Raw genomic sequence first — 14,111 nt, 5'->3', positions numbered from 1 at the left:
TGATCCACACAGTCAAAGGCTTTGGCATAATGAATAAAGCAGAAATAGATGTTTTTCTGGAACTCTCTTGCTTTTTTGATGATCCAGCAGATGTTGGCAATTTGATCTCTGGTTCCTCTGCCTTTTCTAAAACCAGCTTGAACATCTGGAAGTTCACGGTTCACATATTGCTAAAGCCTGGCTTGGAGAATTTTAAGCATTACTTTACTAGCGTGTGAGATGAATGCAACTGTGTGGTAGTTTCAGCATTCTTTGGCATTGCTTTTCTTTGGGATTGGAATGAAAACTGACCTTTTCCAGTCATCCAGTCCCATTACATCATGGCAAATAGATGGAGAAACAGTGGAAACAGTGGCAGACTTTATCTTTGGGAGCTCCCAAAATACTGCAGATGGTCACTAAAGCCATGAAATTAAAAGATGCTTCCTCCTTGGGAGAAAAGTTATGACCAACCTAGATAGCATGTTGGAGAAGGAAATGGCAACCCACTCCAGAATTCTTGCCCGGAGAATCCCAGGGACAGAAGAGCCTGGTGGGCTGCCGTCCATGGGGTCGCACAGAGTCGGACATGACTGAAACAACTTAGCAGCAGCAGCAGCAAACGGCATATTAAAAAGCAGAGACGTTACTTTGTCAACAAAGGTCCATCTAGTCAAGGCTACGGTTTTTCCAGTAGTCATGTATGAATGTGAGAGTTGGACTATAAAGAAAGCTGACCAAAGAATTGATGCTTTTGAATTGTGGTGTTGGAGAAGACTCTTGAGAGTCCCTTGGACTGCAAAGAGATCCAACCAGTCAATTCTAAAGGAAATCAGTCCTGAATATTCATTGGAAGACTGATGTTGAAGCTGAAGCTCCAATACTTTGGCCACGTGATGCAAAGAGCTGACTCATTTGAAAAGACCCTGATGCTGGGGAAGATTGAAGGCGGGAGGAGAAGGGAACAACAGAGGATGAGAGAGTTGGATGGCATCACTGACTCAATGGACGTGAGTTTCAGTAGGTTCCAAGAGTTGGTGATGGACAGGGAGGCCTGGTGTGCTGCAGCCCATGGGGTCGCAAAGAGTTGGACATGACTAAGTGACTGAACTGAACTGAACAGGCCAAATACAGTCCATAAGCTCAGAACGGTTTTCACCTTCTCCAATTGTTGGGGGGAAAAAAATCAAAAGAGGAATAATATTTTGTGACACATGAAAATTTTACAAAATTCCAACAGAGTATACATAAAGAGAGTTTTCTTGAATCACAGCTACATTCATTTGTTTACACAGTGCACCTGCATGGTACAGTGGCAGCTTTTTGAGTAGTTGTGAGAGAGATCGCATGGCCAGCAAAGGCAAAAATTAAAATTCTTACTAACTGGCCCTTTCCAGAAAAAGTTGATTTAAAACACAGATTAACAAAACAAAACAAACTATAAACACCCTGGTGGCTTCCATCTCACTCAAATGTCACTTTCTCAGGGAGACCACTTGAACCACCTATTTAATATTAAATACAGGTACCTCCCTAAGTGGGCACTCCTGATCACCCTCTCCCCATTCTATTCTTTTCCACAGTAACTGTCATCTTCAAACACTCCATTTTCAGTTTACTTATTACATCCGTGAGCCTGCCGCTCCTACCAGAATGAAATCTCTAGGGCAGGGATTTTTGTACATTCATGGCTCCCAGCACTTACGCCTAAAACAAGTGTGTTGAATAAATAAGCAAAAACATAAAGCATTAAGTAGGGCTTCCCAGGTTGTGCAGTGGTAAAGAATCTGCCTGCCAAGTCAGGAGATGCAAGAGATGCAGATTCAGTCCCTGGACTGGGAGGATCCATTGGAGGAGGAAATGGCAACCCACTCTAGTTTCTTGCCTGGAAAATTTCATGGACAGAGGACACACACACAAAGCACTGAGTGCTGTGCTTAGACCATAGCAAGTGTGTCGAAGCACTTATTGTTTTTATTACTATTGATTGATTAGAAGTATGTATACAAGGGCCTAATGTAAAACAAACTTGTAACAGATTTTAATTTCCTTCCCTTCCCTTTATAGCTCTTACAGTACTTTGAAAAATGTCTTACCATACTAAGCACTCACTATTCTGATGACTTTCCACTCATCCCTGTACCCCTACCTATCAAGGCAAATACTGGGCCTCTAATGAAAAACCAGAGGAACCAGAGATCAAACTGCCAACATCCGCTGGATCACGGAAAAAGCAAGAGAGTTCCAGAAAAACATCTATTTCTGCTTTATTCATTATGCCAAAGCCTTTGACTGTGTGGATCATAATGAACTGTGGAAAATTCTTCAAGAGATGGGAATACCAGAACACCTGACCTGCCTCTTGAGAAACCTGTATGCAGGTCATGAAGCAACAGTTAGAACTGGACATGGAACAACAGACTGGTTCCAAATAGGAAAAGGAGTACGTCAAGGCTATATATTGTCACCCTGCTTATTTAACTTTTATGCAGAGTACATCATGAGAAACACTGGGCTGGAAGAAGCACAAGCTGGAATCAAGATTGCTGGGAGAAATATCAATAACCTCAGATATGCAGATGACACCACCCTTATGGCAGAAAGTGAAGAGGAACTAAAAAGCTTCTTGATGGAAGTGAAAGAGGAGAGTGAAAAAGTTGGCTTAAAGCTCAACATTCAGAAAACCAAGATCATGGCATCTGGTCCCATCACTTCATGGGAAATAGATGGGGAAACAGTGGAAACAGTGTCAGATTTTATTTTAGGGGGCTCCAAAATCACTGAACATGGTGACTGCAGCCATGAAATTAAAAGATGCTTACTCTTTGGAAGAAAAGTTATGACCAACCTAGATAGCATATTCAAAAGCTGAGACATATACTTTGCCAACAAAGGTCTGTCTAGTCAAGGCTATGGTTTTTCCTGTGGTCATATATGGATGTGAGAGTTGGACTGTGAAGAGGGCTGAGCACCAAGGAATTGATGCTTTTGAACTGTGGTGTTGGAGAAGACTCTTGAGAGTCCCTTGGACTTCAAGGAGCTCCAACCAGTCCATTCTAAAGGAGATCAGCCCTGGGTGTTCTTTGGAAGGAATGATGATAAAGCTGAAACTCCAGTACTTGGGCCACCTCATGTGAAGAGTTGACTCATTGGAAAAGACTCTGATTCTGGGAGGGATTGGGGGCAGGAGGAGAAGGGGACGACAGAGGATGAGGTGGCTGGATGGCATCACTGACTCGATGGACGTGAGTTTGAGTGAACTCCAGAAGATAGTGATGGACAGAGAGGCCTGGCGTGCTGCGATTTATGGGGTCTCAAAGAGTCGGACACGACTGGGCGACTGAACTGAACTGAGCTGAATCCTTTTCCACCTCCCAATATTCAGCCCTGTGGCTCCGTGACCAGGGGGAAAGTGTACCCTACCTTACCAGATCTGCCTGAACCACTGTGGATGGTGCTGTGCACAACTCTGGCACCAATCTGGGAAAGGCTATTCAAAAGCAAAACACTTAGGAGGTACAGATGCTTGTCCCCAAGATAAAACCATGATAAAGTCTTCAGGGTTTGCAAATAACCCGGCTGTGTAAGTACCATGGCTTGGCTTTGTTTAAATAAGAGTGTTAGAGGAACATGTTCAGGACTATTTAAATTCAGATTATGTAGCTCCTAAGGAATTCAAAATATAAGGGCAAACACTTAAATGACTTTAAAGGTAAGCAAGATAGGAAACTGTATAACCTATATAGCTCCACTCCTGATTCTGGGGATCAAGACGTTCTCTCTGGAATATTCAGGGAAAATAAATAAAGATCAGGGGGTGGGGGAGATGAAGTCTATCTGTAGGTGTACAATGAAGTCATGCCTCTTGGATTTTCTGAAGTGAAATTTGCTCAGTCATGTCCGACTCTTTGTGACCCCATGGACTACACAGTCTGTGTAATTCTCCAGGCCAAAATACTGGAGTGGGTAGCCTTTCCCTTGTCCAGCGGATCTTCCCAACCCAGGAATTGAACCGGGTCTCTGGCTTTGCAGGCAGATTCTTTACCAACTGTGCTATCTAGGGCATGCTCAATATCAAATTTTCTGCGTTGTCAGACAGTGTATCTTGGATTTTTATTTCTGAGAATGTGGCCACCATTTTAATCCATTTAGATTATCTATTCCAACACCCTTATTTTACAAAGAAGAACATGAGGCCCGGAGAGAGACCACCAATGCTAGGCATAGTTCCTGGTACATAGGTACTAACTAAATATTTACCCATTACGATCCAAGATGGTGGAGCAGAAGGGCGTGTACGCATCTTCTCCTGCGAGAACTCCAAAATTACAACTCACTGCTGAACCGCCATCAACAGAAGAATGTTGGATCCCACCAGAAAAAGATACCCCACATCCAAGGGCAAAGGAGAAGCCCCAACAAGGTGGTAGGGGGGCTGAAATTGTGTTTAGAATCAAACCCCATACCCACCAGAGATGCTCAGAGGGCTCAAACAGAACCTTATACATACCAGGAGAACCCTCAGAGACTGAGCCAGATGTGCCTTTGAGTGTTTGAATGTCTCCTACAGAGGTATGGGTCACAGTGGTCTGCCACAGGGGCAGGGGCTCTGGGTGCAGCAGACCTGGGTATGGCATAAGCCCTCTTGCAGGAGGTCACCATTAACTGCATCACAGAGCCACCAGAAATTACACAGGACTGGGGAAACAGACTCTTGGAGGGCACAAACAAAACCTCGTGCACATCAGGACCCAAGAGAAAGGAGCAGTGACCCCACAAGAGACTGCCCCAGACTTGCCCATGAGTGCCCAGGAGTCTCCAGGGGAGGCGTGGGTCAGCGGTGGCCTGCTGCAGGGTCAGGTGCACTGAGTGCGTTCAAGGGCCCTTTTCAAGGAGGTCACCATCATCTTCATTACCTCCACCATAGTTTGGCCTGAAATCAAACTAAATCTGGGCCTAATCTGACTAAATCTGGGCCAAAGACTTGATTAAAATTGGTAAGTTGCAGAGTTAGAAGGCCTCCTTAGGCCCTCTCAGCTGGAGACCATCAAGTCTGCAATGTGCGGCCTCAACTCCAACAGGTCCCAGGCCAATACTGACCACCACGGACAGAGTGTTAGCCACCACAGTCCTTCAGGCAGGGGTTTGAGATTAAGTGAGCTTCTGCATCCTTGCTGGGGCTTCTGGGCTACAATTATACATTTCTCTAACACCTGTCTCACTGGTACCACATGATGCCATTCTTATGGGCCCTTCTGAGAAACCTGTCTTGTTCTGAGTCAGTCAACTCTGCAACCTATGTCCCCATCTGGTTAGACAGAGGCTAAGGCCCATGTCAATGGTAGCCATGATTATAGACTGGACACAAGGGAAGTCCGGAGGGTGCCAGGCATGAGAACTCTGGCAAACCGGCACATTCTCTCTAGCAGAGTGACCAGTGGACCCACCAGCAGTACTCTCTAGAGGACAAAGAGAAGATGTAAGGGGTGCTGTGACAGGTCACCACATTCCCCCTTTAGGAATGAGGCCCTCATTTTCCCCACTGCGGGCACTAGTGGCTATTCACAACCCATTCCTCTCCTAGACTTGCTCTCAGCCAAATTATACCCCTTCACCAGGAGCAGCCAGTATCTAATATCCTGTGGGAGAGGACAAAGGTCTGGCCCCATGGGCTCAATGGGAAGCATCTCTGAGAGACTTTTGCAGCTCCAGAGTTCCCCATGGGGTGGCTGGGGCCATTGTATTGACTACATCAGTCTCACTTCTCCCTTGTCTCTTCCTTCTCGTGGGTTTTGATCATAAGCATTCTTCCCAATAATCTTCTTGCATACAAATATCCATCACAGAGTCTTTTCCTAGGGAATCCTAGGACAGAAGGGAAAGCAGACAGTGCAACAGAACCTAGATGTATTCAGAGGAGACAGTAAGTAAAAGGCATGACCATGTCCTTACAGAAAACCATTCAGAAGTCAGGAGCTACAGGCAAAAGGAGAGAAGTCCAGAAAGCTCAAATCACTTTCCCAATACATTTTTAACATCATTTGAAGTAACCCGAGTTGTCTCCTTTCCTTCTCACTGGAAAGACCCTTAGGACCACACTCAGCTGAGTAACTGCCTGGTGTCCTTATTGTTTCTCCACTTTCTGCCTTGACTCTGGGACCATGTGGCCAGGACACTCTGCCCACATTTGTCAGCCTCTCCCTTTGAGGAACTGGCCAGTATTCTCTAAACCCCCAACTTCTGGCTATCGTCTTGTTCTGAATCAACTGATGACCCAGAACAAAGGTGCTTCCGCCTGTCTGACTCTGAGTATGGCATGTCCCTTTGGAAACTGTCTTGGACTGCTGCCAGTCCCCTGGGGGCTAGTCTGATGGCGGAGTCATTCTCTGTAGCTCCATGCCTTCTGGCTCTGGCTCCCCTTCTCTCTCCATTACCCCATGATGTTGAGGGTACAGCCAAGTACACTCAGGTTCCATAATCTCCTTTTCCTTTTTGGCTTTAGTTTCACCTCTAAGAAAGTACAGACATGGCTTATTACAATTTGAGATTTTTTTCCCCTTATGTCTTGCTTTCTTGGTCTGCATGTTTCATCCTTTAGCAAGAGACCTTCTTAAGATTTAAAAATTCATTAGGTCAGAACTAAGGGTTATGGAGAACAACTAACTGGTAGAATAAAGTGTTCATAGTGAGCTTGAAATATTAGTTCAAATATTTCTTGTCATAATATAAAAGTTGATGGATTGTAAAAAGTTACTTTTAAAATGGATTTACTTATTTATTTATTTTTAAAATAGTAGTATGCAAAGTCTTAGGGCTTTCCTGGTGGCTGAGTGGTAAAGAATTTGCCTACCAATGTAGGAGATGTGGGTTCCATGCCTGGAGCAGGAAGATCCCTTCAGAAGGAAATGGCAACCCAATCCAGTATTATTGCCTGGGAAATTATTGCCATGGGGTCGCAAAAGAGTTGGATACGACTTAGCGACTAAATAACAACAACAATGCAAAATATTAAATGTACACAAAAGAAATCTTATGATGAAACTTCACGTACCCACCATCCAGCCTCATCTATCTAAAATGCACATACTTATTTCTACTGTGTTCAGCTGAGTGAGTGCAGTCAATAGATGATGAATCAACTTATTTACTTGTATGTAACTCAAGGTCAACCTAAAATGACAACTACTAATCACTTTGTTTGATTGATCTGTGCATTCCATGACTTCCACATTAAATTGGTTGGAAAAATGAATGATTCTTCTTCCCATCTCTCAACTTTATCACCTTCTCTCTCCACCCTATTTCTATAGTTTAGGGACCTCAGTCATCTCTTGACTATGTAACTAGATGTTATATTTTGAGATTTTAATGTTGTCAGTACCCTTCCCCACACCACCCCCCAATTTGTTCCTCTGTATTCCTCACATTCAAGCAGAGGGTCAGCTCTCAACTCAGATAGCTTGAGAAAGATCTGATGCAAAGCAAAAGGCAGAAGTAGGCAAAGCTTTCTCACTTTCATTTCCCTAAAACCCAAGCAGTTTGAGCGAAAATCAGAGGGTTTGCAAAGGAAAGAAAGGAAGAAGTCTTTTTGCAGGTATAGATAGTATCTAGGGGCAAAAATAGAGTTCCTTGGCAGGGGAGGTCCCTGATCCACAGGGAGGCTGGTTCTGATTCCTGGGAGGTAGCCAGTACCCAGGGAAAAGTGGCTTCTGGCTGCATCTAGGGTGGGTGACTATAATCAGACTCACAAAAGATGCCCAAATCCCCAATGTGGCACAAAGATAGCAGAGAATTCCTGGGGCTAAAGGGCCCGTGTGGGTAGGACCGATGGTTGTCTCAGTGGTACCACATGTCTGATGGGAGCACATTGCCACCCACCCCCACCTCGGCACTGAGGGAGACTCTGGAGCTGTGTGAAACCAGCCCTGTTAGTGAAGCAGGGAAGAACTCAGTTTCAAGTCTCAGTGGGATGCCCACTGAATCAGTTAAGTAACTTGCCCAACTGCTAACGCATGGCAGAACTGATATTTAAGGCCAAGTCTGTTAGCTTTACTCCAAACCCCCACCTTGCCTTCCCAGTAACTCTACAGCAGGGTCCCCAACCTTCAGGATTTAATGCCTGATGATCTGAGGTAGAGTTATGTCATAACCGTAGAAATAAAGTACACAATAAATGTAATGTACTTGAATCTTCCTGAAACCGTCCTTCCCACCCTGGTCTATGGGGAAAATTTGTCTTCAAAATTTTCGGTCCCTGGTGCCAGAAAGGTTGGGGACCACTGCTCTACAGGATTATAGAAATTCAACGCCTGTACACCTCCATCAGCTTCCTGAGGAGTGACTGATATCCTTTTGCCCCAGAGACATGAGGGTACTTCAGACACCCTTTCAGCTGACTTCTCTCCTGAGGGGGCTGTGAGGGTGAAGGAGCTGAGGTCAGCACAGCCCCAGCCTCTCTAAGGCTCACTGAGCCACGTGACGATGCCTGGCCTCAGGTTCATCTGTGAGATGGAGCTACAACATCAGCATCATAGGGTTCCTGGTGAGCAGGAGATAAGATAATGAGAGGAAATGTACTATAACATGTGTCTGATATTATTAGGAATAATATCTGGAAGAACAATAATAACTAGTACTTTCATACCTAATAACCATGCTCCAAAGCCTGCTGGACCTTCATTTTTTTTAAAATTTAATTTAATTTTATTTTATTTGGAGGCTAATTACTTTATAATATTGTGGTGGTTTTGCCGTACATTCACATGAATCAGCCATGGTGTACGTGTGTTCCCCATCCTGACCCTCCCTCCCACCTCCCTCCCCAGTTCTGTTCCTGCATCGCAACTTATGCAGAGCCTGCTTCCCTTTCCTGGACATCTTGCCCCACTCTCCTTTTGCAAACTCCTTTTTTTTAGTGAATAATTCTATTTTATCTTTTCTATTGTTTGGCTGCACCACACGGTGTAAAGGATCTTAGATTCCCTACCAGGGAATTGAACCTGCGCCCCCTGCATCGGAAGTTCAGAGTCTTAACCACTGGACCACCAGGGAAGTCTGCAAACTCCTGTTGATCTGGTCTCACTGTAAAATGTCACCTCCTTTGAAGGCTGTCCCTGAACCTCACCCCACCCAAAAGCCTAAGTGACGCACCCCTTCTCTGGGCAGTCCCTACCTGCATGCGTTGCCCCTTGAGCTGCACTTCCCCCACTAGCCAGCCCATCAGCCCACTCCTCTTCCGCTGCAGCCTCCCTTCTCCAGCTAAACTAGCAAATTCCTGGAGAGTGGGGGCTGTCTTGTTTATTGAATTTCTAAGGTGGAGATAGAACAGGGCCTCACACAAAATAGACGCTCAAGGTTTCAAAATCTGTTGAAGGAAGGTACAAATATGCCCTCTGAGTCATCAAACACAGAGATTCATTTGTGGCCCCAGTGGCTTCAGTGCCAACCATGTCTTACTATAATTGAATTTCCTAAAAATTGGTAATACAAACAAAGTTTAAACATAACATAGCTAGTCAACAGCCACCCATAAGGACAACATAAGTTGCTCCTTGAAGGGCTTGATAATTTTCTGGCTTGCCTAAGAAAGTTCAAGAGACTTTTACTGAAAACATTCTCTGACATAAACCATACCAATGTTTTCTTAGGTCAGTCTCTCAAGGCAATAGAAATAAAAGCAAAAATAAACAAATGGAACCTAATCAAACTTACAAGCTTATGCAGAGCAAAGGAAACCATACATAAAATGAAAAGACAACCTAAGGAATGGGAAAAAATATTTGTAAACCCTGCAACTAAGGGCTTAATTTCCAAAATATACAAATAGCTCATACAATTCAACAACAAAAAACCCCCAAAAAACCCAATCAAAAAATGGGCAAAAGACTTAAATAGACTTTTCTCCAAAGAAGACATACAGGTGGCCAATAGATGTTCAATATTGCTAATTATTAGAGAAATGAAAGTAAATCAAAACTACAATGAGATACCACCTCCTACTGTTCAGAATGACCATCATTAAAAGTTTACAGATAAAAAATGCTGGACAGGGTGTCATAATTTGGTACAGCCACTATGGAAAACAGTATGGAAGTTCTTCAAAAAACTAAAACAGAATTACCATAGGATCCAGCAATCCCATTCCTGGGTATATATACAGATAAAACTGTAATTCAAAGGGATACATACACCCCTATGCTCATAGCAGCACTATTCACAGTTGCAAAGATGAGGAAATTACCTAACTGTTCACTGACAGAGGACTGTAATGTATACATATCACAACTTCTTTATATACACACACATACCTACATACAATGGAATAATACTCAGCCATAAAAAAGAATGAAATAATGGCATTTGCAGCACTATGAACAGAACTAGAGATTATCACACTCAGTTCAGTTCAGTCGCTCAGCCGTGTCCAACTCTTCGTAACCCCACGGGCTGCAGCACGCCACGCCTCTCTGTCCATCACCAACTCCCAGAGTTTACTCAAACTCATTGAGTCAGTGATGCCATCCACTCGTCTCATCCTCTGTCATCCCCTCCTCCTCCTGACTTCAATCTTTCCCAGCATCTGGGTCTTTCAAATGAGTCAGCTCTTCGCATCAGGTGGCCAAAGTATTGGAGTTTCAGCTTCAACATCAGTCCTTCCAATGAATAGTCAGGACTGATTTCCTTTAGAACTGACTGGTTGGATCTCCTTGCAGTCCAAGGGACTCTCAAGAGTCTTCTCCAACACCACAGTTCAAAGGCATCAGTTCTTCGGTGCTCAGCTTTCTTCATAGTCCAACTCTCACATTCATACATGACTACTGGAAAACCATAGCCTTGACTAGATGGACCTTTGTTGGCAAAGTAATGTCTCTGTTTTGTAATATGTTGTCTAGTTTGGTCATAACTTTCCTTCCAAGGAGTAAGCGTCTTTTAATTTCATGGTTGCAGTCACCATCTGCAGTGAATTTGGAGCCTCCACAAATAAAGCCTGCCACTGTTTCTGCTGTTTCCCCATCTATTTGTCATGAAGTGATGGGACTGGATACCATGATCTTAGTTTTTGGAATGCTAAGCTTTAAGCCAACTTTTTCACTCTCTTCTTTCACTTTCATCAAGAGACTCTTTAGTTCTTCTTCACTTTCTGCCATAAGGGTGGTGTTATCTGCATATCTGAGGTTATTGATATTTCTCCCAGGAATCTTGATTCCAGCTTGTGCTTCCTCCAGCCCAGCATTTCTCATGATGTACTCTGCATAGAAGTTAAATAAGCAGGGTGACAATATACAGCCTTGACGTACTCTTTTTCCTATTTGGAACCAGTCTGTTGTTTCATGTCCAGCTCTAACTGTTGCTTCCTGACCTGCATACAGATTTCTCAAGAGGCAGGTCAGGTGGCCTGGTATTCCCATCTCTTGAAGAATTTTCCACAGTTTATTTGATCCACACAGTCAAAGGCTTTGGCATAGGCAATAAAGCAGAAATAGATGTTTCTCTGGAACTCTCTCGCTTTTTTGATGATCCAGCAGATGTTGGCAATTTGATCTCTGGTTCCTCTGCCTTTTCTAAACCCAGCTTGAACATCTGGATGTTCACGGTTCACGTATTGTTAAAGTCTGGCTTGAAGAATTTTGAGCATTACTTTACTAGCATGTGAGATGAATGCAATTGTGCAGTAGTTTGCTCATTTTTTGGCATTGCCTTTCTTATCTACTAAGTAAAGTAAATAAGAAAGAGGACAAATACCATATGATATCATCAAATTGCCAACATCTGTTGCATTATAGAAAAGGCAAGCAAATTCCAAAAAAATCTACTTCTGCTTCATTGACTATGCTAAAGCCTTTGACTATGTGGATCACAAACTGTGGAAAATTCTTAAAGAGATGGGAATACCTGTCTCCTAAGGTACCTGTGTGCAGATCAAGAAACAACAGTTAGAACCAGATATGGAACAACTGACTGGTTCCAAATTAGGAAAGGAGTATGTCAAGGCCATCTTTAGTCATCTTCCTTATTTAACTTCTATGCAGAGCACATCATGAGAAAAGCTGGACTAGATGAAGCACAAGCTGGAATCAAGACTGCCAAGAGAAATATCAACAACCTCAAATATGCAGATGATACCACCCTTATGGCAGAAAGTGAAGAGGAACTAAAGAGCCTCTTGATAAGGGTGAAAGAGGAGAGTGAAAAAGCTGGCTTAAAGGGCATCTGGTCCCATCACTTCATGGCAAATAGATGGGGAGACTGTGGAAACCGTGACAGATTTTATTTTCTTGAGCTCCAAAATCACTGCAGATGATGACTGCAGTCATGAAATTAAAAGATGCTTGCTCCTTGAAAGAAAAGCTATGACAAATCTAAACAGCATATTCAAAAGCAAGAGATATCACTTTGCCAACAAAGGTCTATATAGTCAAAGCTATGGTTTTTCCAGTTATCATGTATGGATGTGAGAGTTGGTCTATAAAGAAGGCTGAGCACCAAAAAATTGATGCTTTTGAACTGTGGTCTTAGAGAAGACTCTTGAGAGTTCTTTGAACTGCAAGGAGATCTAACCAGTCCATCCTAAAGGAAATCAGTCCTGAATATTCATTGGAAGGACTGATGCTGAAGCTGAAGCTCCAATAATTTGGCCATCTGATGTGAAGAATTGACTCATTTGAAAAGACCCTGATGCTGGGAAAGAGTGGGGGAAGGAGGAGAAGAGGGTAACAGAGGATGAGCTGGTTGGATGGCATCACTGACTCAAAGGATATCAGTTTGAGCAAGCTCTGGGAGATCGTGAAGGACCATCTGGCATGCTGCAGTCCATGGGGTCTCAAAGTGTTGGACACAACTTATCAACTGAACAATAACAACAGGTGGAGTTGCTGGAGGCCTACAGGGCCTGTGCTTGCTCAACCTCAAGACTGGAGAAAGAACCTGGAGTCAGTAACAGAGACATCAATGGTTTAAAGGATGGGGGAGTTTACACGTCTGGAGCAAGGTCCTGGAGTGACACCCCACCATGTGTGGAGCACAGCAGGGAGGACATGGCAGTCTCTGCTCCCAAGGGGAAGGAGAGATCACCAGTTACAGGGGAACTAATACCAGGTGGGCTCATTAGTCACCAGAGAAACCAGTAGAGGAGCAAGCCCTTACTGCCCCATTGATGAGAACAGTGCCTAGCTGGTAGCTGCGGCAAGTACATAGGAAGGTTAGTCTAGTGGGTGAGATATAGATGAAGCAGGCACTGGTTGGGCAAGGGACGTACAGAGGAGCCTGGTGAACTACAGTCCATGGGGTCATATAGTGTTAGATAGGACTGAGCAACTAACACACACTCATACCCCCGCACACTTTGTAACATAGGGAACTATATTCAATATCCTGAGTTAAAGCATGATGGAAAAGAATATTTTTTAAATGTATATATGTGTGTAAGTGAATCACTTTGCTGTATGGCAGAAATGAACACAACATTATAAATCAACTATACTTCAATTTAAAAAAGTATTTAAGCCTAAAAAAAAGAAACATTTGCTGAGTAATTGGTCAACACCAATTATATAACCTTCCTTGACAGTGTGAGGACAGAATTCACTGCATAAATTCTTACTGCTTAGCACAAGCTGAAGTGTGTTCTATGTTTCATAAATTATGGGAATTGGGAACAAGCTTTTTCCTCTTAAAAAATATCAAATTCTAGTATATTAAGGCCTGATGCCAAGAACTATGAGATTGTTGGGATAATCTAAGGTCTAGATTCTAGCCCTGCCTTCAATTGTTTACAGTCTAATGCTAGAAGATTTTAATAAACAGTGCACCACTCCTATCTTAACCTTGGCTTCTGCTCAAGTCCACAGATTTGTGCTCTGTCTTCTATACCCGAACTGGTCAATGAAAAGTTAATGACCTAAGAAGTCTGCCAAGCCCTAAACCAACAACTGTCCCAAATATTGACTAGACTGACTGATCAGCCTCGGACAATTCACAATGAATGATGGAGGGGGTGATTCGCAGTGAAAGATGGGGATTCAATCTTACAGCAAACAGTACTAGATTAAATTGTCTCCCATAATACCATTGCAAACAGCTAGGCCATCAAAATTACGAATTGCCACTTAGGCTAATATATTTTGTTTGCCTCT

The sequence above is a fragment of the Ovis aries genome, chromosome 7, assembly GCF_016772045.2.
Source record: "Ovis aries strain OAR_USU_Benz2616 breed Rambouillet chromosome 7, ARS-UI_Ramb_v3.0, whole genome shotgun sequence".
Taxonomy (NCBI): domain Eukaryota; kingdom Metazoa; phylum Chordata; class Mammalia; order Artiodactyla; family Bovidae; genus Ovis; species Ovis aries.
The sequence above is the reverse complement of the archived record's forward strand: the minus strand, read 5'-3'. Positions refer to the sequence as shown.